Raw genomic sequence first — 25,688 nt, forward strand, 5'->3', positions numbered from 1 at the left:
AATTTGTTGGCGCAAAAATGAGTATTTCACATCTATGTAAGACCCACACATGGCAGAATGCTAGCATAAGTTGTTCTGAGTTACTCTCTCTTTTTTTTTTTTTTTTTTTTTTCTGGTACCAGGAATCAAACTCACAACCTTGTGCTTGCCAGACAGGCACTGTGCCACTGAGCTAAATCCCCAGCCCCAGGTTCTGAGTAACTCTCTTCATGGGACACCTGATAAGAAACATTGATATTAAAGTTGGGGAAGGACTCTAGATTCTCAGAGACCAAGAATAAAGTTGTGAATTACCAGATAAAGAAGATCTATTTTTCCACATCAAAAGAAATACCTGCAGTAGAAACATGATCAACAGGAGAGAATCTTTTCAAGAGACCTCAGAAACACCCATGATATATAGAACAATTTTAAACAGTGGCCAAGTGGTAAGAGATGGCAAAGTACTGCAACCTTGGAAGCTGGTCAAGTCAGACCTTTCCTGACATCTTTCCTTCATTCTTTCCCCAGAATTAACAAAACAAAGAAGTGTAAAGAAAATCAAGAAGCAGTGAGCCCCTTTTTTATTAGAGGTATCTAGAAAATAAACTGAAATAAGCTTTGAAATTTTCATTAGTAATAGAACTGAGCTAAATAATTACTTTTTAAACTATCTTGGACATAGGCTATTTCCTGGCCCACAGAGAGTAATATATTCATGGAATTTATCCAAATTTGTATTGTTCTCTAGTTTCAAAATAACATTAGAAAAATAATTCAAATATTTTATGTAAATAATTTGTGCACATTAGGAGTGGATTCTCCACCAATATATGAATACATATTTTGTAGAAGCAGTTCCTCTCTCTCACTGTATTAATTGGAGACTCACTACTTGCCCTCAATTTGGAATCTTTTCAGGAGCATAATAACGTGATTCTGAAGTCTGATTATTTTGGGGATCGATTTAAACTTCCTGTCAAATAAGCACTGAACATATAAACCAAATTTTTAAAATTGCTTGAAAGATTTTATTATGTTCCAAATACTAAATGATACTAAATGTCAGCTTGGTCATATTGAGGTTAGACTGTTGAAGAACTATCACTATTTTTAGTTATTTTTGATGTGGTAATCTTCATCATATTTACTCTTTTACCTTAGTTCATTGAAATTTTTGTTATATCTGTTTCTTTTTGTAAAAATTGTTTTCATGTAACTACTCTGAAGATATCAGCATACAGTTTAGTAGCTATTGTTACTCTGTTATTATGTAGTTATTGATATTATTTTATTTTTTCATAAAACAAAAAGTGAGCGCTTCATTCCCTATTGTTGCTTTCATCAGTTAAAGTCAGTTACTACTTTTAGATATTTGATATTATTGTTGCAGTTGGAAAATATGCAACTGAATTGTGTGGAAATAACAACAGTATATGTTACACATATCTGAATTGCTTAATGTTCATCGCAGGTACAGATTTGGTACAGTGGCTATTTCCTTGGGCTTCTAAGGAAATTTAGTTACTGGAGGACCAAAGGACATTGTAAATAAATCCTGTAGAGCAGATTTACATTCTAGCCCTCAGGGATGGGCTGCTGGAAGTCTCTTCTAGCATACAATGGTTTATCAGTTGGTCCTTTGCTTCTTTATTATAGGCCTTTAGGGTCCAGTTTAAGATTAACAACTGATTTTTCTGTGTAATTTATCTTTTTCACAAAGCATTTGTATTATAACTTTCTCAATAACATTTAAAACTTTCTACAAAAATAGTAATATTCTGTGTTGTTTATTGTTTGAAAGTAATAATATGATCAAGTAGACATAAAATAGCAATAATAAAACAGAAGAAAAACTACTTTTCTGTAAAATCTGTTCAACTTTGGCTTATTGGATGTGTGAACACTCCATTCCCATCACACTGAAAATATCATGTTAGTCACCGGTAAGCATCATCAAGATGGCAGGATGATTGTGAACACTTTATAAAGGAAATGACGTGGTCATGGAAGATTTTGACAAGAAGGCTGTGTTGAGTGACAAAACAAAAATATTTGTAATTGAATTTGGTAGAGAGAAGAAGATAAATATAGAAACAAAACACAGCAACTTTCTCACTTTTTAACTCTAGGAGATGGAAAAAATGGAAAGGCTTTAGGGTCAAATATTCTAAAATTCTGATGCAAGAAAGAAAAATAATTGTGTGGCTTGTTCAGAAGAAATTATCATCCTGAGACTGCATGCACGCTTTGCAGGTGTTGACAAGATTTCCATATATATATACACCAAAGAAGTACACATTGTCCCTAAAGAGGAGTTTAATAGTTTTTTTCATTAATAATATAACTTTTACTTAAAACTTGCAGCGTAAAATTAACAGTGTTGTCATTATTGAAAACATCATTATTAAAAGGATGAAGAAAAAATCTCTAATTTTCCCAAATAGTTTGATGTAAAACTCAGAGATCCTCTTTATGCGGATGGTAACTAAAACCTTTAATTGTAACAGTGCTCCATGAAAAACGGCACATGTGATCACATCCCATGGAGAAAAACTAATTTCTGTGTATTCATTTAATTCCTACTGGAAGATATGAGCATCAGACCACTGCATCAGAGTCCATGCACGGGGGCTAGTTAAAGAATCTCTGTTGCCTCATGACCATCCCTTTCCCTTTTCTTTAATGGTCCCGACATAAGAGCCATTCAGAGAAGAAGATTTTGGGGATTGGAGTTTTAGCTCAGCGGCAAAGCGCCTGCCTGGCAAGCGTAAGGTCGTGAGTTCGGTTCCCGGTACCTGAGAAAAACAAAAAAACAAAAAACAAAGAAGAAGACGTTTATTTACACCTTGTATCTCTCATTATTATGTTTTTACTTGGGCAAGTTAGTTTCTCATGTTTTTGTCTGTCACTGACAAAATTATTACTTTCAATACAATAGCTTCCATATTTTTGAGGTTAATTAAATTTTTAATAGACAAGATAAGGGCATAATTTAGTAACCCAAAAAGAGAAAGTAAAAATCTCCCATTCCATGCAGCTGCATCAGTTCTTTCATCTAGCCTAAGAAAAACCCTGCAATCCTGTCTCTTTTTTAACTTCTAAAATGTGTTTATATACTGGAGATATAGCCCAGGGGCACAAGTGCCTACCTGGAAAGTGCAATGTCCTGAGTTTGATTCCTGGTACAAAAAAAAAGAGTAAAATGTGTTTATGAAAGTTTATGGAAATTTATGGATTATTTTTCCTCATTTTACAAGAAACCCATCACATACATCATTTCATACCTTGTTTTTCTTCAAATAAGATAAAATATTAACATTAATAATAGAAAACATCCTAATTCTTCTATCTTGCTGTGACTTTATGTGTATGCTATAATGTATTTTACTAATCTGAAAATTATTTCCAAATGTTCCCATTAAAACAGTGATGCAGTGGAAAAAATGGATGTGAAAATTTTATGTCTCTGCAAATAAATCTGTATATTAAATTCCAGTATTACAGTGGGATTACTTTTATTTCTAAAGACTACAAACACAAAGGCAATCAGTGTTCCTTAGATTTATACACCACTTTTATATGAGTGACATTCACTTTCTAAACTGGTAGTACAGTACTTTCAAATGACCTTCCAGATAGAAAAATAATAGGTAAGTGACTCTGTGAAGGATTTTTTTTTTTTTTTTTTTGACCTTTTGAGACAGAGTCTTGCTGTACAGCTCAGGCTGGCATTGAACTCATTTTGTAGCTTAGGCTGGTCTTGAACTTGCAACAATCTTCCTGCCTCATCCTCCTGAGTTGTCTGTGTTCTTTGTTTTTGTTTTTTACTTTTGGTACTAGGAAATGAACCTGCGGCCTCATGTATGATAAACACATGTTCTGTGATGGAGCTGTACCCTTAACCTCATTAATCAGTTTTTTTTTTAATCAGTTAAATGTAGGGCAATATTCACACCTAAAATATAAAGTTGTATTAAAGATCAAATGAATTAATATGTATTGTTCTTGAGCATTCCTTAAAATAAAACATTCAAAATATGCTGACCTTTAATCATTATTACTTCAAAAATGTATTAATTAGTGACATTTAATGATTTTTTTTTTGTAAAATACTTGGATGAAGCAGAGATTTGTTAAACATTGTCCCAAAATAGATGAGTAGTTTTTTTGTTTCATGGTTGTAAATGCCTTACTAATCATGAAAGTTTAGAGCTATATTAGTATACAATCCTGGAGAAACTTTCAAATTTAATACTACTGGATATAAATCCATAGTTCAAAAAGTCTTAAGAATTTCACAAATGAATTATTTTTTAAAATGTAGTATATAATGGGGTTAACTAATATTTTAAAAATTTTAGGTTTGAAAATATCCTGTCATTTTTCTGCATGTATCTTTATGCTTATATTATAATTACAAACATCAAACTGTGGCTTTTTGCAGTATCACTTTGCATGCATTGTCATCTTTGTTGTATTTAGTTAATACTAATGTGTTGAGATATACTGAAGTGATTAAGAATGAAAGGCCATCGTGGACCTTCTGAAATGTCAAACACCCGCTGTTCCATTAGGTACTGTTTTTGTGAAAATATACACACATTAAATGTTAGCTGTATAATTTATTATCCCATTGGTCAATTTGGAAAGAGAAGGAGATCTGTTTAAAAATTTTGCTAGAAAACAGAAGTTAACTTTAAGGAAACTAAGAGGACTTGATAACCAATATATATTTTGACAGATACTGTTCAGGAGCGATACTTCTTTGTTTTCTCATGGTAAAATGAATCGTAAATGGAAGATGTCATATTTTCTGGGACTTCAGTGACTGATCTGAACACCTTTGCTGGGAGACCACCGCTGAGGTTGAGTTTTTTTTTTTTTTAATGCTATAGCATAAAGGAAGTATGTTGGTAAAAAAGGAAGGAAAATTTAAGTTTGTGAAAAAGCCCAGAGGGTAGAAATATTTTCATAAGAAGTGCTCATGGGTGATACATGGGGTGTAAGCGTAGCTCAGCCAGCAGATCACAGGATGACCCCGTGACTTCAATTAATCTCATCGATCTATTTGTTCATTTTCAAATAGTTCAACAACTTTTTTTCACATAGCAGTTTTTTCAAAATGCAAATGTTTAGAAGTTCCAATAGATTAGAAATGTAGTTTTATAATTCTTGCATGCTATTATAGAATATCCATTGTTTGTCAAATATTCACTACATCAAAAATATTGAAGAAAATAGTGGATCAGAATACTGATAAAATACCTTTATTAGGATCTCATAAATAGGATACGTGTTCTGTTATTACAACTGAAAATAGCACTTAAATTCACAAATGGGTTATGTTGATTAACAAAATAGAAAAGTAAAATTTTAAAGTATATGTTATATATAGATAGAAATTAAAAATATATTTTTCTCTGTTAAAAACACTTCCAAAATTAGTATGTTTAAATTCAAAATTTCCTCTTTTAGAAATGTATATTCCATATAAAGAAAACCTGACAGCTGTTCTTTTAGGCAAGAGTTCTCAGATGTCAGACAGCTATTTACAAACAAAGGAAAATAAATGTGCACAGATACGATGGGAAGGTAAAAACAACATGCTCAAGAGAAGTGAAGGGTTAGTAAAGTACTCACAACTAAAATATAAACGCCATTCGGACATTTTCTTTCCTATTCCTTTATCTTTTTGTTTGTTTGTTTTGAGATGTTTTTACCAATCCATTATCTTTTTATCACCTGTACTGGTGATTGTTCACCAGACCAAAAGCAAATTTATTCCTTTAACTGTTATATTGCCTACAAATGTGAACTTCAAATATCACTAATCTTCTAAAGCACAAGATAACAGAGAAATAGAGTATCACTAGAAAGCAGATGTTTACAAAAACATTATTTGCAAGTATTTAAAATGAACTGTCATTAGCACTTTAAAATGAGCTTCAAAAAATTAAAATGAGCTTCAAGTTTCAAAGATGACTGATTTATAGTGGAAGAGAAAAAAACTCATTTAAACTCAGAATGAATTAGTTGTACATGTGCTAAAAAATAGTGTAAATCTAGGCCATCTGATAAAAAATTTGTAAAGCTTGCATTTTCTCTCTGCATTGAAGTGAATAGATCCATAGCCAGAAGATAATTAGGGTTGTGACTTCACTGCAGTTAATGCTCTGTTTTGTATCTTAGTTCTTTATATCTAATAATGTAGGATTGTACTGTTTCTTTTGTATGAAACAGAATTACTAACCAAATTACCTGCCACATATATCACTAAAAAGTATTTTAGTGTTATTCGTACAAATAAGTTAATCACATTTAGTCAGCCATCTTTAAAATAACAATTACAAAAAGCTTCCATCAAATGAAAGTATATTCACTTCCACAAATACAATTTTCTAAGCCAAAAGGTATAAGTGATTAATAATTTTGTTTTTTTCTTTGTTTGTTTGTTTTGGGTTTTTTTTTCTGGTACCAGGAATCAAACTCACGACTTTGTGCTTGCCAGACGGACGTTGTGCCGCTGAGTTAAATCCCCAGCCCCAGTGATTATTAATTTTGAAGACATAAAAAACTTTCAATATTTGTTTGGTTTTTATGTCCATCATGAGAGTCTGAATATGCAGTAGTTGGTTTGTTTGAAGGCTAAATCATTTCTGAAAATAACTTATGATCATGTTTATGCTGGAGGATTATAGGGAAAGGAGAGAATAAAACACTACCATAGGTCTTTTAAGCAGGAGTTCTGAGATGTCATGTGACTACTTACAAAATTACTTTTGCAAAGAAAATGAATGCACATAGATATTGTAGAGGGACAAATTCATGCCTTTCATATAAATGAGCATTTGATGAGTGGCTATTTTTCATTCTGACTTCATTTTTCCACCAGGAAAACTCCTTGATGGAAAGTTTTCATGTGGTCGTCTATGTATGTTGTTTGGTATCACAAAAGGAAAAGGTAGTCCTCATTTCATGTAATGTATAATAACCACAATAAACAACCTGAAATTGAAGGAAAAAAGAACAAACCCTGGAAACCAAGTGAAAATCAGGGGGAAAGGGTAAGTGAAAATTAACCCTGTAGAAAGGTCAAGTGGACAGTGGTCTCTGCCCAGTGATATCTTCAAAACCCACTCCTACCTTGAATTGTAATTGTACCATATGGCTCTTATTATGAAGTGACTATGTTCTAACAGCTAGTCTTTTTGCTCACACATCCATAAATTTACCTGGTTGTGAAAGTTTAGATGTTTTTGAGTGTGATTCGTGGCTTTTTCTATAAAATCTAGTTTATCCTCAGATACATGGTTGGAGCTTTTCACTGTCTATCCCTCAACATGCTTATCTAATGGCATTTTTAGACTAGCAATTTCCACAAATAGATCTCTAGGTCATTATACTCTCTTTTATCATTATTATTGTTTATAGAGTTTTATATTTTATTTCAATTAGCATAGTAAATTTTATAGTAGACTTTTTTAAACCTCCTCCCTATAGTCTGTTGCTAGGTTGTTGAGTGAACACATTTCCTGGGAAGCAAAATAAAATTATAAAAGAAACGATGCTGTACTTAACATCATCTCTGTATAAAAACCAGAGGAAATAAAATAATGATTTTACAAATCAGATTCAGTCAGAATCTGGTGGAGATTCTCCAGTAGAGCTCCCCACAAGAGGATGGCTCAGACACACTTCATGACGCAGACATCAACAACTAATGGCATTAGTTGCCTTGGTGAGGCGAGGGTGTTAGAAGTCACAGCAAGCCCAAAAAGAATTTGCTTAGAACTCAGTTTGTACGTGTTAATCATGACAGAGCTAACCCACCACAGCGGCAGGTCACAGCAGTGGAAAGGTACATTAGGTGTTAGGTAGGCTTGCTGTCTCCATTTTTAAAGTAAGACACATAGGATAAATATAGGATATGAACATTACAGATTATAATTCTCTGAGAGTCCTATAATCATCACTTTTAAATAAACACAGAAAAGCAGCAAAAGTTCCCCAAATACTTCCACTGTTCATTGTCATCAAAATCTCTGCCCAAGGCTTAGTCAAGACAACTATCCATTAGTTCTCTACATTCACACATTTCACCTATCCTGAATATCACGTGAAATCCAGGGCATACTAATTTATCAAACGTGTGTTGAAAATATTGGGTCCCATTCCTGTCTTTTATTTTAATTCTTCAATAGTATCCTTTAAATTTTTAATTTTTATGGATTTCCATGCATCATTTTTTATAGTCAGTTCTTTTGGATTTATGTTGAAGAAACCTTTGCCTGGGCTGCGGATATAGCTCAGTGGTCCAGAGCCCGCTTGGCAAGTGCAAGGTCATGAGTTTGATTCCCTGTACCAAAAAAAAAAAAAAAAAAAAAAAGAAGAAGGAAAAAAGAAAGAAATCTTTGTTTAACTTCAGCCGTAAAGTCTTCTTCAAGAAGTTCTACAGTTTAAGATTTTATATGTAGGTCCATAGCCAATATTGAGTTTATTTTTTGTAAATGGTGCAAATTATTATTGAACTACTTGTTCAAAAGAGCATTATTTCCCACTGATTTGCCTTTAGAAATTTTGTCATAAAACAAAAGTCCAAAATGTGTTAGTGTATTTCTGTACTCTCTTTTTAAAAATATCTTTTCTTTCTCTTTACCAATACTAACTTAGTTAATTACTGCGATTTTCTAGCAGGTTTTGAAATCAGGTAGTTCAAGTCCTAAAAGCTCTTTGCCAGAATGGTACTGGTGATTCGGGGAGTTTTTGCCCTTTTACATAAATGTTTAGACTGAACATTTAAGTTTCTATGACATAAATAAATTTTCAATAATATTGCATTGTAGCTATAATTCAGTTGGATGATGCTTGGTACGTTAATACAGAATCTTACTGTCCTGGAACACAGTATGTCGTTTCTTCTACTTATTTCTTTGATGTTTCATCAATATTCTGCAAGTTTCATTGCATAGCTCTGCAACATATTTTATTTTCTGTATAACTGTTTCATCTTCTTTGACGTTTTGTGACAACTTTTTACAATTTTCACTTCCAATTGTTTATGTCTATATGAAGAAATGCAATTTATTTTGATCTTATGTACTGTGATATTACTAGGAAAAGTATGGGATTCTGAGAGCTAAGGAGAAATTTCACCAGAGTATATGCATATTCATAAGCTCTTAAATCCCCAGGATTGTATTGACCAAGAGAAGCATGTTTTACTCATCTCTAGAGAAGATTCGCTTTTATTATCTGAATACTGCACAAAGACCTCATCTAAAAAATAATGATTGTCTTCCTCAAGATCCCCCTTTGCTGTCCTCCATGCCTGCAGTTCAGAAATGAGTCATATTTCAGTACAGCCCCACAGTGGAATTGAAGTCTTATTTTCAGGAAGAAAGTTGGCATGTCAGTGGGCATTCCTGATGGATATGTCCAATTTCGTTATGGGTCCACAAGGGCACCAGATGTATCATAAATACCTTTGGATTGTCTGCAGGTACGTATATGTTTTAGTTGATAAAAAATTAATGTTTATTTTTTCCTGAATTATAATAACCACATCCCAAACCTCAATCAATATAAAATAAAGTTGCAGGAATGAACAATCACCTAGATTAGTGCTACTCTCAAAATCTTAAAAGAATGCAGAGTAAATTATTGCTTCTTTCTCAGTTAAATGCATTAAGAGGTCCTCTGCAAAAAAAAATGGATAATGATGAATTATAGTAGACTTCCATAAAGCATTATTGTTCTGGGCCTAACACTTTTGCCAATGTATGTATGGTATCTTTATTGGAATGATTTATATAGTTCTAGAACTTTTTATGCAGTTACTATCTGGGAAATGGGTTCTCAAGCACAGCAATAAGGAAAATGAGAAGTTCAGATTTATTTGGATAAGTCAGAAAAATAAAATTTGCTACCCTCAAACAGGACCATGTAAAATAGCCTGTTTTTAGCACAGTAAAGTATGTAGAAAGTTTATTTTGACATACTGCAGAAGTTTGTACTGACCCATTATACACAAGGTACTGTGTATATGTCTATGTATCAAGAATAGTGAAAAAGTAAACACACTGTGGATATTCTATATCTACAATTTCTACATCCACATTCTCTAATAACAGCATTTGTAAAACTTTTAATTTTATTTCAGTTGCTATACTGAAGATGTACACATTTTTCTCATAATTTTCTATAAATAAAGCAGTAAAACAACTATTTACATAACATTCACACTACATTCTAAGTATTTTTTTAAGGAAGGAAAGGTTTATTTAGCTCACAGTCTGTGGAGGTTCCAGTCCATAATCAGGCTCCAAGGTAGGGTGGCATGGCACGGGGGCAACAGTTCATGATGGCAGAAGACAGCAAAATGACCAAGAGCAAAAATGTAGGAGTGAACCACATTCTAAGTATTTTAAAGATGATTTAAATGATATGGGAAGATTTGCATATACCATATGCAAGCACTGTACAAATTCATGAGAAGGAGCTGAGCATTCATGGATTTTGGTACTCATGGAGAAGTCCTGGAACCCATCCCCCAGGATATCAAGAGGTGACTGTACTGTAAAGAATTATGCTTTTATTCTATGAAATGTAGAATAGAATAAACTCAGGCATTACGTGCAAAGTTAGAAAGATATATTCAGTTTAATTATGGCTTAACATTTTCTTAGAAATTAATTCTAATTCTTTCCATTGAAGATCCTATCCCAGTAGTTTTAATTGGTAATCCTTCTGGAAAAGTAATGGTTTCACAAGTAAAGAGTAAAGAATTTCACAAACAATACCTAAACCAAATTTTATTTCATTTCTTTCTTACAGAAGGTGGCAAAGTACACTAAGTAATACCATAAAATACATCTTTGCTCAAATTTTCACCACTTTTAGATTAAGCTGTACTCTAACAACATGTTTGAAAAAAATTGAGGAAGACACACTAACATATTGGCGTATATTTTTGCGTGAATAAAATTTATCACGGCTTTCATTGACCTGTCCATTTCTGAAGTCTCAATTACATTTAAATTTAAGGTTTGCATCAGAGATATGACCATTCTGTCATCTAACAGAAGCAGCCTGATGATCTTTAGCAGTTCCAAATATCAGAAGCCCTGTGGTTTTCTCTTCACATTCAAATAACAGTAACATACTTTTAAAGAAAAAAAACCTTCTATACATCTGAGCAATAGCAAAGCAAGATGCTCATTTACATGCTTGAGTGTGTTGAGGATTTTAAAACAGAGAAAAGCCAGTTACTGAAATTTGACTTTGACCATCTGTCAAGTAGAACAAGCACTCCGTTTTGAGTTTCTTCCCTTCAATTTCATGCCACGCCAGTGAGAATTCATTCTCTCAAATCATCAAAAGTTCAGAAAGCAAAGGGCTTTTTAAGAAAGGCATGAGGTAAAGAGCTTTGTTGGTGACTCCTTACTCTGTCCGGGCCTTCTGTATTAGAGCTCTCAGAGTTGGGTCATCTTTCCTAACAGTCCTTAGAAACTGTCTTCTTTTTCAGTTAAAGGAGTTTTGTCTCATTAATTTTCAAGTGGGGTCGAATTTGACAGATGGTTAACTTATGTTACTTGGGTATGTTTTCATTATTATACTTTTAGTAAAATTCATTTAATTTAAAGTGAGACTGATTATTAATTGAATAATATATGTTAGAAATTTTCCTGTGGAATAAAAGTATAATAGTAGATTATTTTGTATGAGTTTTATTCCTTTATTCCTTGTGAGTTTCTGTTTGCCTCTATATATTTCCGGGAGGAAATATCGTGTGGTATGAAAGGCCTGGCTTTGAATCCTACTCTCAAGCTATTTGTGTGGGGACTTTAGATCAGTTACTTATGCATTTCGTGACTCAGTTCACTACCATGTAAAGTATAAGTATTAATTATTCTTATTTTACTAAGTTATCCAGGAAGTCTTCAAGTTCAAACCTAGTCTGAGTAATTCAATGAATTAGCAGGACTTTACCTCAAAATAAAAAAAGGCTTGGGGATGTAACTCAGTGTGAAAGCCCTGGGTTTGAAATCAGTACTCAAAAGTAAATAAGAAAATCAGTAAGCAAACAAACAAATAAATAGGACCCCAAGGAAGATACATGTGTATCCCTACAGCTCATGTAAGATGCCATTTAATTACAGATCCATCATTTTGTATAGCACTGAGAAGCAAATAAGAATCACCGGAAACTATTACAAAATAACAACGTGCCATGTATTACATGGAACATTTTTATGTCAGGCATAGTAAAATGGGAAAAATGTCTCCCGTAGATGAATTTCCCATTGTTAATAAGGATTAGAGGAGTTAGCATATGTATGAAAAAAATTTATATTTAATTTTTCACTTCATATTTTAAGCAGTTATATGAAGTAAGCATTTTAAAGTTTAGAAAGCCATACATGGTACAGAGAAAGGCCCAGTAATTTGTTGACTCAATTAAAATATCATGGAAAACAAACACAATTTAACACTGTTATCTCTGGAACAATCACCTTTGTCAGGCAAGCTCATATCACAGGTACTTTAAGAATCAGCCAGTTGGAATTCAGAGGGTTGTGCTTTTGTTACTTGCCAACAACTTTTCATCACGGCAATGAAAAAATCTTTTCACTATTTCCTGCTGTTAAAATCTTAGTTGACCTTTGAATCACACTGGCTTTACTTCATTTTTGGTCAGAGACTGTCAATACCCCTAAAGAATTTAGAATTTAAGTGAAAGAAAATTCTAAGTATTCCTATCTATCTATCTATCTACCTACCATATCTATCATATATTTTCATTTATATCATTATAGATAGGAAGGAGTTTTCCCTATCTTCTGATCTAATTGCTTTACTTCTTTTAAAAAGACAGAAAAGCTCAAATCTTGAAAGATACTAAAACTAACCCTTTGACCTTGGATAATTTATATCAGTTTGCAATAGAACTGGGACTGAAACCCATATCCCCCAAATCTGACTATAATAATCTTCCTCGATGGTGTGGTGCATGCGTATAAGCACACAGGTGTGTGTGTTTCTCAGGGCGGGGGGGGATCAGTAGTCTCTCTGCCCCAAAGAGATTCATTTTGAAACTATAGATTATGATGTCACTTAGATGGATTCATGAGGTGAATTACATATACTATTAGATACAATCTCTGCCTATGTGAATTTTGTATGAAAGTTGAATTCTCATCAGTCTTATATAAAAAATAACATATTTAGAGCATCTCTACTTTTCATTAATCTCTAACCAACATGACTTCCCTGGGACCTCTCTGCATGAATGCATCAACCTCCTTTTGAGCATATTGCAATGAACCCTCTTTATAGCGATTTTCTACCAATTCCTCCCTAAAGGGGAAAGCTAAATTGCATGAGTAAGCTTTCAGGCATGAATATGGAAGTATATCAACAAACCTCTTGGGAACTAACAACTTTTCAACAGAGGATAAAATTAGTCTCTTTTCTGACTGTGATGATAAGAGATTCTTGTTCAGACCTGTGCTTTTGGCTCTAGTAAGCATGCTGAAAACTCAATGGCTAGCTAATTAGCACAAGAACACTTCTACTTCCTATCAATTTTAGCTCTACCATTAGAACCATGGTTGTGTGTCTTATGTGATTCTTCAAGGAACGACTACTTAAATAAAAACTTGCCCGGAGAATTTTCATAATCTTGAAAACTAATGTGCCTTTGAACAAAAAGTGTTTTCATTGGCAAATACCTTGCTGAAGTAAATCTAATACCAGAAAAATATTTTTATTGGTGGAGATAAGGTGGAAATAGAGAAAAATAGCTGTCTGTAATCAGTATTTCCATAAATAATCCACATATGTACCTATTACTAGTTCTACCAATGATCTTATTGGCATGGACCTTTTGATTCCTTTATATCTTTGGAAAATTGCTTCATTTGTTGCTTTTGAACTCCTTTATTGTCATATCTACAAGATGCAAAGAGGTTGAAATTAAATTTATTAGCAAAAGACTACCATCGTCATTGGTCAGTTTATTATTAAAATTTAATACAGTTTGTATGTTTGGTAATAAAGTACTTACTATATAATGACACTAATAGCAAAAACATGAAAAAACATTTTGTCAACAGTGGCTTCAATCCACTGGGTAGCACCACAAGAAGACAGAATCTGGCTCTTGTAGGAAGGAAATACACAGAGAGAGGTTGAGGGGGAGAGAGAGAGAATTGAGATCCATTTAAAATCACCTTTGACCTGAAGGCACTTATACTGTACTCCATAGAGAATAGATTCAAATACAAATCAGCAAGCAGTCTTTTATTTGGCTGAGGATTACGAGGTTGGGACTCAAGTCTGCCTGCCAGAATAGCTGGAAATGGAGCATGGAAATCAAGGGAAGTGGAGAGCTAAGCGGGAAAGCCTCAATATTTTCATACACAAATTCCATCAAATCCTTGGCTCCTTTCTGAATTCAAGTGAGTAAGTGAAACAAGTCTCTAAGAAGCCCAATTAAAAGCACCTGGAACGCTAAACGAATTTATCAGTGCTATTAGTAACAGACCAGCGCTAGGGAAAAGTGTTGAGGTTCCTCTCCAAGTTATAGTCTTAATAGGTAGCTCAAACTTTCTGTTGAAGCTCAAGGGCTATCTTTGGAAACTTTGAAAGAATGAGGGAAAGACTGGGGCAGAAACACAATTTAAAGAAATTTTGGACAAAAACTGTCAAACATCCGTATGTCCATATTATACTTTTTATTATTTTATTTTAAAGAGAAGAAAAAATAGAAATAAAACAGAGTTTCAAATCAGGCTAGGACAGTGACAATCAATACATTGCATACTGCTATGTTCATACTAGTTACAAGATCTAAGTATGAAATATTACAAGATAATTAAGATAGTTATACAGCTAGTTTCTCTTAGTTCATTGAAAAGAAAGATTTGTGCTAATATTGTTTGGAAAATATTATACTACCTTGATTATGATAATTTAAAAATAAGTATAGAAATCAAGGAGTAAATGTATTCCAACTGCTGTGTTTTATTTTGGGAGAATACTACAGGTTTTTAATATTTCTATATGAATTTTAGAATCAATTTGTCAGTTTCTGCTGAAAACTTTAAATGTCTGCCAGGTGTTTGATTTACACTCATTAAATCTAAGAAAAATGTCAGAAAAATATATCATTCCATGTACTTGGATCTTCTTCAATTGGTCAGCCAACTATTACATACTTTAATATGTTGACAGTGTAATGTAGAAAAGATCATAGGTATTTGTTACTTATGATATTATTTAATTTTGAATATTTATATATTCTCTGACTATTATACTATTATGGTTAATTTTTTATATTAACCCTGTATGTGTAACTTTACTAACCTGATTCCAACCAGCATGGATAGGTAACAAAAATCTGCAAAAGAAACCCACTGCCTGGGAAAGTTCTATGGAAAGAGATATTACCACATATTCTTGGATCTCAAGAGCCTGATGTGGCTGGAGAGCAGGATTCAGCAGAAGTCTAGAGTGAGCAGGGAAAGGGTCAGTTCAAGGAGCTTGAAAGCTGCGAAAGTCTCAATCGAAAATCTAAAGAGAAGCTATAAAATGGTATAAATTAATTTCAGTCTTGTAAATCTCTTACTGGCTACCTTGCAAAGTAATGGTGGAAAACAGCAAAAGTGGAGACAGAATAATAAGAAAACACATTTTCATAGCAAATAACTGCTGTTATGCGCACTTGCTGGCAAAGATTGTGAAGATGGAAAGAAATAAACATTGTGAAAAACTTACCAGGTATGAGACGTTAATGATGCACTGACTATAAGATCTAAGTGAAATGAAGGCATCTGTTTCCTGGCTGTGATATTTGAGCGATTCACTGAGACAGGGAATGTTATAAGAGAAACTAGTTTTGCATCAGCATAAATTCAACAACATGTAAAAAGAACTACTGACCAAGCTCTGGTATTGGGTTTATTTGGAAAGAATGTTTGCTTGAGTATTAATATAATGAATATCTTATTCATTCAGAATCAAACATGTTCCTGAAACAATGAGCTCCAGTTCAAAACCTGAGCATTTCACAACTACATGTACTGTAATAATCACCCAGATAAAGAGTGCTTACCAGAATGTCCCACTTGCTGACTTATATTACACATGCTGCTTCTCCATTTATACGTAAAACTTTTGGTAGTTATAATGAAGACCATGCCACACATATATATTTTATAGATTTCAGCAAGTAATGTAATGCTGACAGAACACTGCAATGTCTTTCTCCATTCATCTGACAATGTGCATTTAAGCTACTCCCACCATTTAGCTATTAGGAATTGTGGTACTACAAATGTGGGGTTACAGGTCTCACTCTCATATCGTGTCTGTAATCCTTTCAGAAAGGTACCTAGAAGAGGAATCACGGGTTGAATGAATTTCTAGTCCTAGTTTTTGAGGAATCTCCATGTTGATTTCCACTTGTGTGCTTGTGTGCTTGAGCATGAAAGATAACTGGAGGGGAGATGAGCACCCGGACTCTTACGGACGGCCTGTGTGCCTAAATTATGCTCTCAAAAACAAAAATTAAATAAATAAAAAATAAATTATGCCTTCACCCCTGCCTTCTTCCAGGTGACTATAACAAGCACTGTAAGTCCTTCAGCTATGAAAGTCTGGCTCTATTTGCCTAGATATACATGTTTCTTCCTCCTCTGAGTCTACTGCTCCTATACTGTATCTCTCTTTATGCACATTCGAAAAAAAATTCTACTTTTAAATTTGTATCTCCTTATGTTTATGCCTTGCTTCCTTTAAGTGTCTACACACACCCAAGGACAGAAGTTACATTTGAAGTACTTGGCTATGCCTTTTGTCCCCTAACATAACTTACTATTAATAAGTCACTCAGCAAATACTGGCTCATTATAAATGAGTAAATGTTGGTGTTCACTGCCAAATAAAGTGTAAGCTGATTTCTTTATATCACTGCCTATTGTCTTGTAGCAAAGGACTTTTCAATGAGTGATTCATATCATAATAGATTTTGTTTCCTAATGATTTTATTCCTTTCTATGTATTTTTCCAAATTTGTTGGCTGCTATGTGATAAAAACCAAAAACTGCAAAGCTTGTTTATGACTTTAAAAATAGTTTGATATTTACCTAAGCATGCGCTACTGTTTTGCAAAGTTGTAACTATTCCTCACAAACTTTAAATTAATAGAGTTTTTCTCTTTCTACATCTGTCTTCAAGCAGCTATGCTACTTTAAGTGATTTTTTGACTGTATAAACATGAGAAATACCCTTGAGAATTATGTTTACAGTTTGAATAAATGCAATTTTATGTGTTAACACTTGCACAGACTGTTTACAGTTTTGTCTGAGCAGTAACTTGGCTTTGTACAGGAATGCGTCTCCTTCTGTTTAGAAATTATATGTTCCTGTCTCTTTCAGCCCTAGGTTTCTGACACAACATGTGTGCAGATCTGACTGTTATCAATTCTTTTTCTTGAGATACTTTCAAGTGAAGATGAGGAGTAGATTTTTTTCTACCCAAAGTCCAATTTTTAGTCACATGGAGAAGCCAGGGTAGATGACAAAACTAAAACAGAGGAAAATAGAAATGAGAGAACAAGTAGGTCCTCGTGGCTTTTGAATTTCTAATTTCTATTTCCACAAAGTCATCCCTCTCTATTCTTACAGTGGTTTAGATAAGTGAATGCTGAATTAATTTATTAATTTTTTACTTACTTGAATAACATTTTGATAGCTGTTATCAAAGCAGACTTAAATCATGTCCTCAAGGATATTTACCTTGGATATTTTGGCATTAGCTACAGAAAATATAACCAAAACTATGAATAAACTATTAGCTGAATATTCCTTTTGAAAATGAATTTTTCCATCCACATATAAATAGACACTGTACATGAATGCAAGTGAGAATTTGGATGTTCTCTGTTTTTCAATATATTTGGCATGAAAACGCTGGCAAATAAAGGTTAATTTTCACATGAGGCAAATTAGATTAAAGGGAATACCAAATTAACAAAAATACAAATATTTCTAATAGTTTTCTAGAATTACTAAATGGACATTTTAATAATGATACAGATAAGTAGCACAAGTTATGAAGATTGTTCATTTGTTCTCACTAATTATATACACTTATTTCTCATTTCATTAAATGTCAGATCATTTCAGCTGAATTTCTTCTGTGATATTTTGACTGCAAAAGATAATAAATGTCATGACCATTTGTGGTCAGCAAACAGGCCTCTTCCCCCCTCTCTTCAGAATAAAAGGTTTCAGGCTGGTTATTAATTCAGGTGGCCTGGCTGAAATCCATCTTGAGTAATTACATTTCTGTCTACATAAAGTTGATAATGTGGTTTCGGTGAGAGAACTTATTCATCTTTGTCATCAGTTTTAAAAAGAAAACAACAGAGACACAAAATCAACAATCGTTTTATTATGCTTTAAGGTGAACCAAGGTTTCATTTTGCTCCAATGTTGATGCTTTTGAAGACAAAATTAAGCAGATAACATTTACTATGTAGAATCATGCACTGCACTTTAACAAGTAATTTTTCATGCCTTTGAAGTTTCAGTTCAGTAATTCATATGAAAATGTTTTAGAAAGTCAGCTCTAATCCTTCTCACTTTTATCCATTTACCTTCCTGATCATTCAAGTTTCACTTTTTTCTTGGAATCCTTTAGTGATCCCACCTTTTCTCTGCCGGAATAAATTAGACTCTTTCTACAATCATCCCAAAACATCTCCATCGTACAATTTCCACACTGTTGGATTGTTAGGTCAGAGAGACAACCCCTCTAGACTACTATTTTAGTGTCTCTCAAATCTAGCACAATGTGTTATGTATGGTGGAGATAACTATGTACTAAATATTTACTGAACACATGAATATAAAATCAATATTTTCTTCATGCTTAAGTTGGGAGCTGACATAATCTACTCACAGGCAAACTATAGCACTATACAATAAAAGAAAGAGACTGACAGCTGGTACCCAGAAAGCAAAATATGAAAATGGAGTACTTACAGACTTATGCCTGACACCCCATGCCCTAAGAAGACATCCTATCTGTCTTATCTGCTGGGTGATGCGCCTAGGTTACAGGTTGAAGGTAGAATTCCATTTCAAATTGGTCAGTGTGTTTTCTCCAAATTCAAGGAGATGATAGCTTTTAATTAGCATAGGATGAATCTTCTGAGAAAAAGAAGTGGACAGGTTATCAAGCCTCTTGGGGCCCTAGGCCTACAGATGGTGACTGCTGTGGGAATTGGGAAATAGAGTGGTCAGTCAGGACACAAGGAATGAGATCAAGTCAGGATCCAGTCTTCTATTCCAGCCAACAGGCAAAGTACGGATTTCTTAGCAGCTGTAAAATATCAGGCATATCATCCCATCATATGCCTCATAGCACTCCAGTCAATCCCTTTCTCTGAGAAGAATTACTCCATTATTTGATGGATTAGGCAACTTTATCTAACTATAGCAAGATACTTGAAGCAGGGAGATTTTTAAGGAAAAGAGCTTTATTCAGCCAACAACTTGAGCTGGTCCCATTGATTGAGGCTCTGGAGAGACCTCCATGACATCTTGAAGGAACATGTGCAGGAGAAAGAGAACATATCAGAAAAAGGTCAGACAGACTGTGCTCCCGCAGTTTTTCTGAGTGCAGGCCTGAGACCACAGGAGGATATTCCACCAGGCTTCTCTTTTCAAACTCTCACCACCTCTCAGAACTTTGTGCTGAGCACCAACCCTCTAACAAATGAACTTTTGGGAGTCATCTTCACAAATGTATGTTTCATTCAAGCTATGACTGTAGCAGTGAACATTTAGAGTGCTTCAAGCATTTTCTCTGTCTGCCATGAGGCTCTATGTACACATCACATGTGTATGTAATACTTCTCTATGTTTCTGTAGGAAAATGATGGTCAAAATGTGGGAACAGTTACAATTGCCACTCTATCTCCCATAGAAAATTTAGGAATTTGTATTTTCCAAAAATGTGTAATTGCTTTTATTCTCATACTTTTGTCAGCCCACACAATTATACTTTTATACTAATCTGCACAGGTAAAAGAAAGTATAGTTTTAATATGCATTTCCTTTATTGTGAGCGATGTTTGCATAATTTGATATTTAAGAGCAAATTCTATCTCCTTTACCATGTACTGTCTTTTTATATCTGCTGCCTGTTTTTCTATGGGATATTTAGCCTTCCTTCTGCTAACTTACAAGTTCTCTATATTTATTAGGAAAAATCACTTGATGTGAGCTGTAAATATCTGTTCTTAGCTTACTGTGTTCTTATAACTTTACATTTTTAAAATTTTATGTAAACCAATATTTGCTAATCTCTTCTCTAGTATTAATTCTTTGTATATTTCTTGAAAACTTTTTTCTAATCAAAGACAATAAAAGTCTAGTTAAGTTCAAGTTCTACTTTCTCTTCTTACAGCTTTGTCACTAAGGTAAGCTATACAAGGCTCTGGGTCTGTGGAATTGGGAAATAATAAGTTTAGGGTTGTTATAAGGACAAGATAAGAGGTATAATTTATTTAGAAAAATATCATATACCTAAAAGATGATGATTACTAGACTATTGTTAAAATAATACTACACAGTTGTTTTCTAGCTATTGAATGAAATGATTGCTGTACTCGTGTCTTTTTCCTCAAAAGAATAGATTTTTTTTTTCCTATTTCTTACATTGATAAATTGAGAGGCTATTGAGCCAGGCTTTCTATCTGGAAAATTAACCTCCTTCCCCATCTCTGTAAAATCCTAAGTAAATGTGAATAAAGCCTCAAGCAAAGTGAAGTTTCAGGACTACATGTACACAGCAAATGTCACCCAATAACTTCATAGCTGTTATAGAAGCATGCCTGGAAGCAAACTACTGATGTGTGCAAAACTCTCCCGATTCTGCTGAGCACTTTGTTTTTATGCAGCTGCTGTGTTGATGTCACGGCAATTAGGTTTATTTACAATTGCCATAGAAAAGAGAGGAAGATGTATTTTCCAGCAAATGCACCTAGCAACTGTGTAGATGTCTGTATATTCAATTTATCCATGGTTACCCTGGGGATTTTTCAGAAGGTGAATGTCCTCACCATTTCTTTAATCTTGCATAAACTAGCATCTCAATGATTATTTTTCCCTGAAAACAAAAGAAGGTACTTTCCATACTTACATGCTTTATTATTTAAAGAGACTGTAGCACAAATGTCTATGTTTTCAGTAATAAATACAACAAATCATTTTTTGTATTTGTATTGTTGCATGGTTTTTAGTAAAAGAATCCCCTTCAAATGAAGTTCTAATATATACTAAAGACTTCAACATCGCACTTTGTTGTGTGCAAAATTCCACTATTTGTCTATTTTTTTTTTTTTTTTTTTTTGATACTGGGAATCAAACTCAGGACCTCACACTTGCCAGTCAGGTACTTTGCCAGAGAGCTAAATCCCCAGCCCTTGTCTACTTTTAAATGTGCTAATTAAACAGTTTACCAAATATCCCAAAAACATATAAATTCAGTACAGTAGGTAGCCCACTCAATGTCATTACCATATGCATCTTTCCAAACACTAACTTTGTCCCACAAAGGTTTAGTTTGAGTCAAATAAATTTTGTTAAATTAAACTCGGGTGCAATTATCACAGATGAATTATACTGCAGTGTTATACCCGTGAGTATCCCTCTACTGGTGGTCTGCAAAGAGTATGTTATTCTGAAAATCAAGAAAAGTTTCATTGCAGAGAATTAAAGTAATGAAATCTTAGACTTTGGACTTTGAAATGACTTTAAAAACGAATTTGTTTTCCCTTCATTTGAAAGATTATTTATCTAAGGTGACAGAAACAGTCAAGAATAGAGGTTGGTGTAGATTTGAGGAAAGAATCAGGTTAAATATTCACTTACGCATTTGCTTAATGCCCATGAAAAGCCTGGCATGAGGTCATTGCAATGTAGACATACATATGACATAGCTTTTACTGTCAATAAATGTATAATTCTCTAAAGAAAATCATATAATTCAAAGGATCTTTTCTCTCTTTTCCAGATAGACACATTTTGTTTTAATTTCTAATAAGCTAAATTGGAGGTCAAACTTGGATATGAGTAAATTTTTAAAAACATATACAGCTAGTTAGAAGGAAAAGCCTGATTAAACTATAAGTAACTAATGAAGCTGAGAAAGGAAGATCACAGAGGAGAAAAGATGAAATTGGTGCAGAGATCTTAAAGTGATGATGATGGATCTTCTATGTGGTCACAGAGAAAAAAATCAGATGATATAGATGCAGAGATTAAAGTGGACAGAAACAAACTATGATCTGAACCTGGAATTAGATAAATGTTTCTAATAAATAAAAACAAAAAAGAAAAATAACAATCTAAATGATTTCAGTTAGAGTTGAACTGGAAAAAAAAACCTCACTTAGCATCCATTTGGTGACCACTTCTTTGATATCTAATGTGTATGTGTGGACTCAAGAATATGGTGCCGTAGAAAAAAGCAAGTGTGTATCAAGTGCCCTTCTAAGTGTCAAACTCTCTGTTACCCCTCAAGGGGCTGGGACAGATGGGTAACAATCTTCATGCAGCTGCAGGCCCATGTACTCTGTCGGAAGTTATAGGCCAGAAACCCGGCAAGTTTACCATGCAGCATACATTTTGATAGAATAACAGCAGTTTTCCATGGCCTCTAGTGAAATCCTATTTGATACACAAGGATAATATAATATTCCAGAGTTGAAGGACCCAGTTTATATTTTAGAACTAAAAAAACCCAAATGTATAGTGTAGATACCATACTGAGGGTAAGGGGAGAAGCAGCTGGCTCCACTGACTAAATTATGTCATTCCAGTCCTTGTGAACTCTGACAAAGAATATACATCTCAAGGGTCTCGAATGGAAATAGATTAAATTCTTTAAGCCAAAGACACAGAATTGCTGAGTGGCTTCCACAGAACTAGTACCCTATCAAGTGTTGCTATATGCATTCAGCTTAATATGACTACAGCCATCATCCTTTATGATCATTGTAATTGTCCCACAGTAACCCTCATATTTTCTCTCCATAGTTTCCCAGTAAACTGTGAACAGACCAATGATGAGAGTGGTATGCAGAGCTTTTCAGTTTGACCCTGGTGCCATTAATGTAACTCTTTGTTATTATCCTCAGATAAATGGTGTAAATTCTAGCTCAGATGAAGTAATGTTTGTTCTAAGTAATACATTTCCCACTACTTCTGACTCAGTTTGTGTGCCCTTCTGTCCACAGTCTTGAGATCCTGGACCATGCTTCTGTCAGTAGGTCTCTCAATACATTGCCTTAGTCTCATGGAACAGTGGGATAAGTTCTCACATACCAGGCCGAGGTCCTTCCAGAACATCTTCCTACAAGATACAAACTTCACCTTTAACGGACACACATAGATTGAAAGTGTTACTTCCTATTTCTCTTCCAGTTAGTTTTTTTTTGTTGTTGTTTTTTTGTTTTTTTGTTTTTCTCCGGTACCGGGAACCGAACTCACGACCTTGCGCTTGCCAGGCAGGCGCTTTTGCCGCTGAGCTAAATCCCCAGCCCCTTCTTCCAGTTAGTTTTAACTCAGGTAAGCAACTACAGGGATAATGTTAAAGCGTTGGTTACAGACTTGTGACATATAAAGTTAGGTCTTGCAGAAAATGAAAAGAATATTTTGTATTTTTTCATGTGATTTATATAATAAAATCCAACTAAAGATTCAAAAGTAAATATTATATTAAATAAATTATATTTTAATATGCACACTAATTTATAGCTGCATTCTTATAGATTTAACTTTACCCTACAAATATCCTGGAATTTACAAAAAGTTAGCAGAGTCTAAATCCTCTGAGACAACTTCTGTAGACGAACACTGCTCTAAGATCCCAACCAATACTTGTATGTTGAAAGTGAAGGATGGCTTTTTCTACTCTGTGTCAACTACGTGGCTAAGTCTGAAATGGTAACAAATGGTGGGAAACGGCATTGTCCATAGCCAGAAGGAAGAGCTGGAGGTCCACCTAATGCCTGCACACTAGGAGCATCACTTTTCTCTCCTCATCTCCCCTGTCATATTTCCACTGAGACCTGCCGGTTACAATCTCCAGGCTGTGTGCACAAAGCCTGTCTGAGAATAGAGCTCCTTAGTTAGAAGAAAAATTCAGAGATGCAGAAAGAGCTGAGGTCCTGATGTGAGGATATTACACCGAGCCAAGCCTTTTCACTTACTTGAATCAATACGTTTGGGCTTTCGCTTTTATTTTCAGTTTTGCAAGTATGCTTTTCTATAGTCACTGAGGAAAATAAGTCTGAGTACCTGTTCCTTTCTACATCAGTTAAAAATCTGTCTTTCAATCCTTTATATATTTTTTTGCCTGAAATAGGAGAGGCAATGGGAGTAAATGATCATGACTCTCTGTGAACAAGACAGTTCTAGATTGTTGTCTACTCCTAGGCTTCTCTGTTACCTTGCCTTGTCTGCCATAAGATACTGGTAAAGCAAGATGAACCGTAGATATTTACCCTTTCATCCTGAGGGACACAGGACAGGTAATGGAGCTCCAGCAGGCGTCATCGCCCTCTATTGAAGCCCCTCACATGAATACAATCATAATCTGCATGGGGTACAATGTGGAAAACAAAGTTTTAAAGCATCAAGCTAGACTTTATGTAAGTCCTTACTTGCTAAGAAGGCCAGACAAATTATACAAATTAAACACAGATTTCTGGAGTTTTCATTCAGTAGATCGAAGTTTGGATAATTTATTTTAAAATAGTTCCCCAGATGAGTCTGATTATTTTCCAAGTCAAGAAACATTGGAGTAAATAAATTTTGCACATTATAAGATTTGATAGCTCTAAAGCTGTTTTAAAATCTACTGTAAGATCACGCTATACAGAAACTTTAAGTTTTAGAAATAGTTCCTTAAGGCCAGGGATATAGCTCAACATCACAAGCATCTTCTTGACAAGCGCAAGGTCCTGAGTTCGATTCCTGGTACCAAAAAAAAAAAAATAATGGAAATGGTTGTTTAGAACTGATAAGATTGTTATGAAGCCCTGCATCTGGAAATTCCTCCTCAGTAAACAGTCAGAGAAGAGAATCTCTAGCAGTGGAAACCTGCCTACTAGGATGGAATAACACTGAGAGATATGTTACTCGAAAGCTGAATCTAGAAGTGATACCCATAAGGTCTTAATGCCTAGTTTGCAAGGAGGTAGATTAGCAAATGAGATTTTAAAAAGTGAGCAAAGAAGAAAGAAAGAAAAAGGAGAGAAAGAGAGACCAAAAGAGAGAAAGAGAGAGAGAAAAAAAGAGAGAGTTGATTAGTTCCTGACAGTTTTCATTTTGCAGCATAAAGTACATCATTTTGGTAGGGAACTGGTTTGTCAATACTTAGAGATAAAACTGATCATATTTTACTAATAAGAGATTCTAGTTTTAAGAGTATCAGTTTTTATCAAGAAAAAAGTAACTGCAAAAATACTTTTTATTCAATTCAAAAATGCCAGTTTCTGAAATCAAGAAAACTGTATCTATGCTGATGTGGATAACACAGAGAATATGCAATAACAAACATCTTCAGTAAAATGTATCCATCTTGGCAGGAGCATCATTATTTCCCAAGATAAACACCAAAGTTCTGA

This window comes from Chinchilla lanigera, unplaced genomic scaffold (assembly GCF_000276665.1).
Source record: "Chinchilla lanigera isolate Chin_1 unplaced genomic scaffold, ChiLan1.0 scaffold00010, whole genome shotgun sequence".
NCBI classification, from domain to species: Eukaryota; Metazoa; Chordata; class Mammalia; order Rodentia; family Chinchillidae; genus Chinchilla; species Chinchilla lanigera.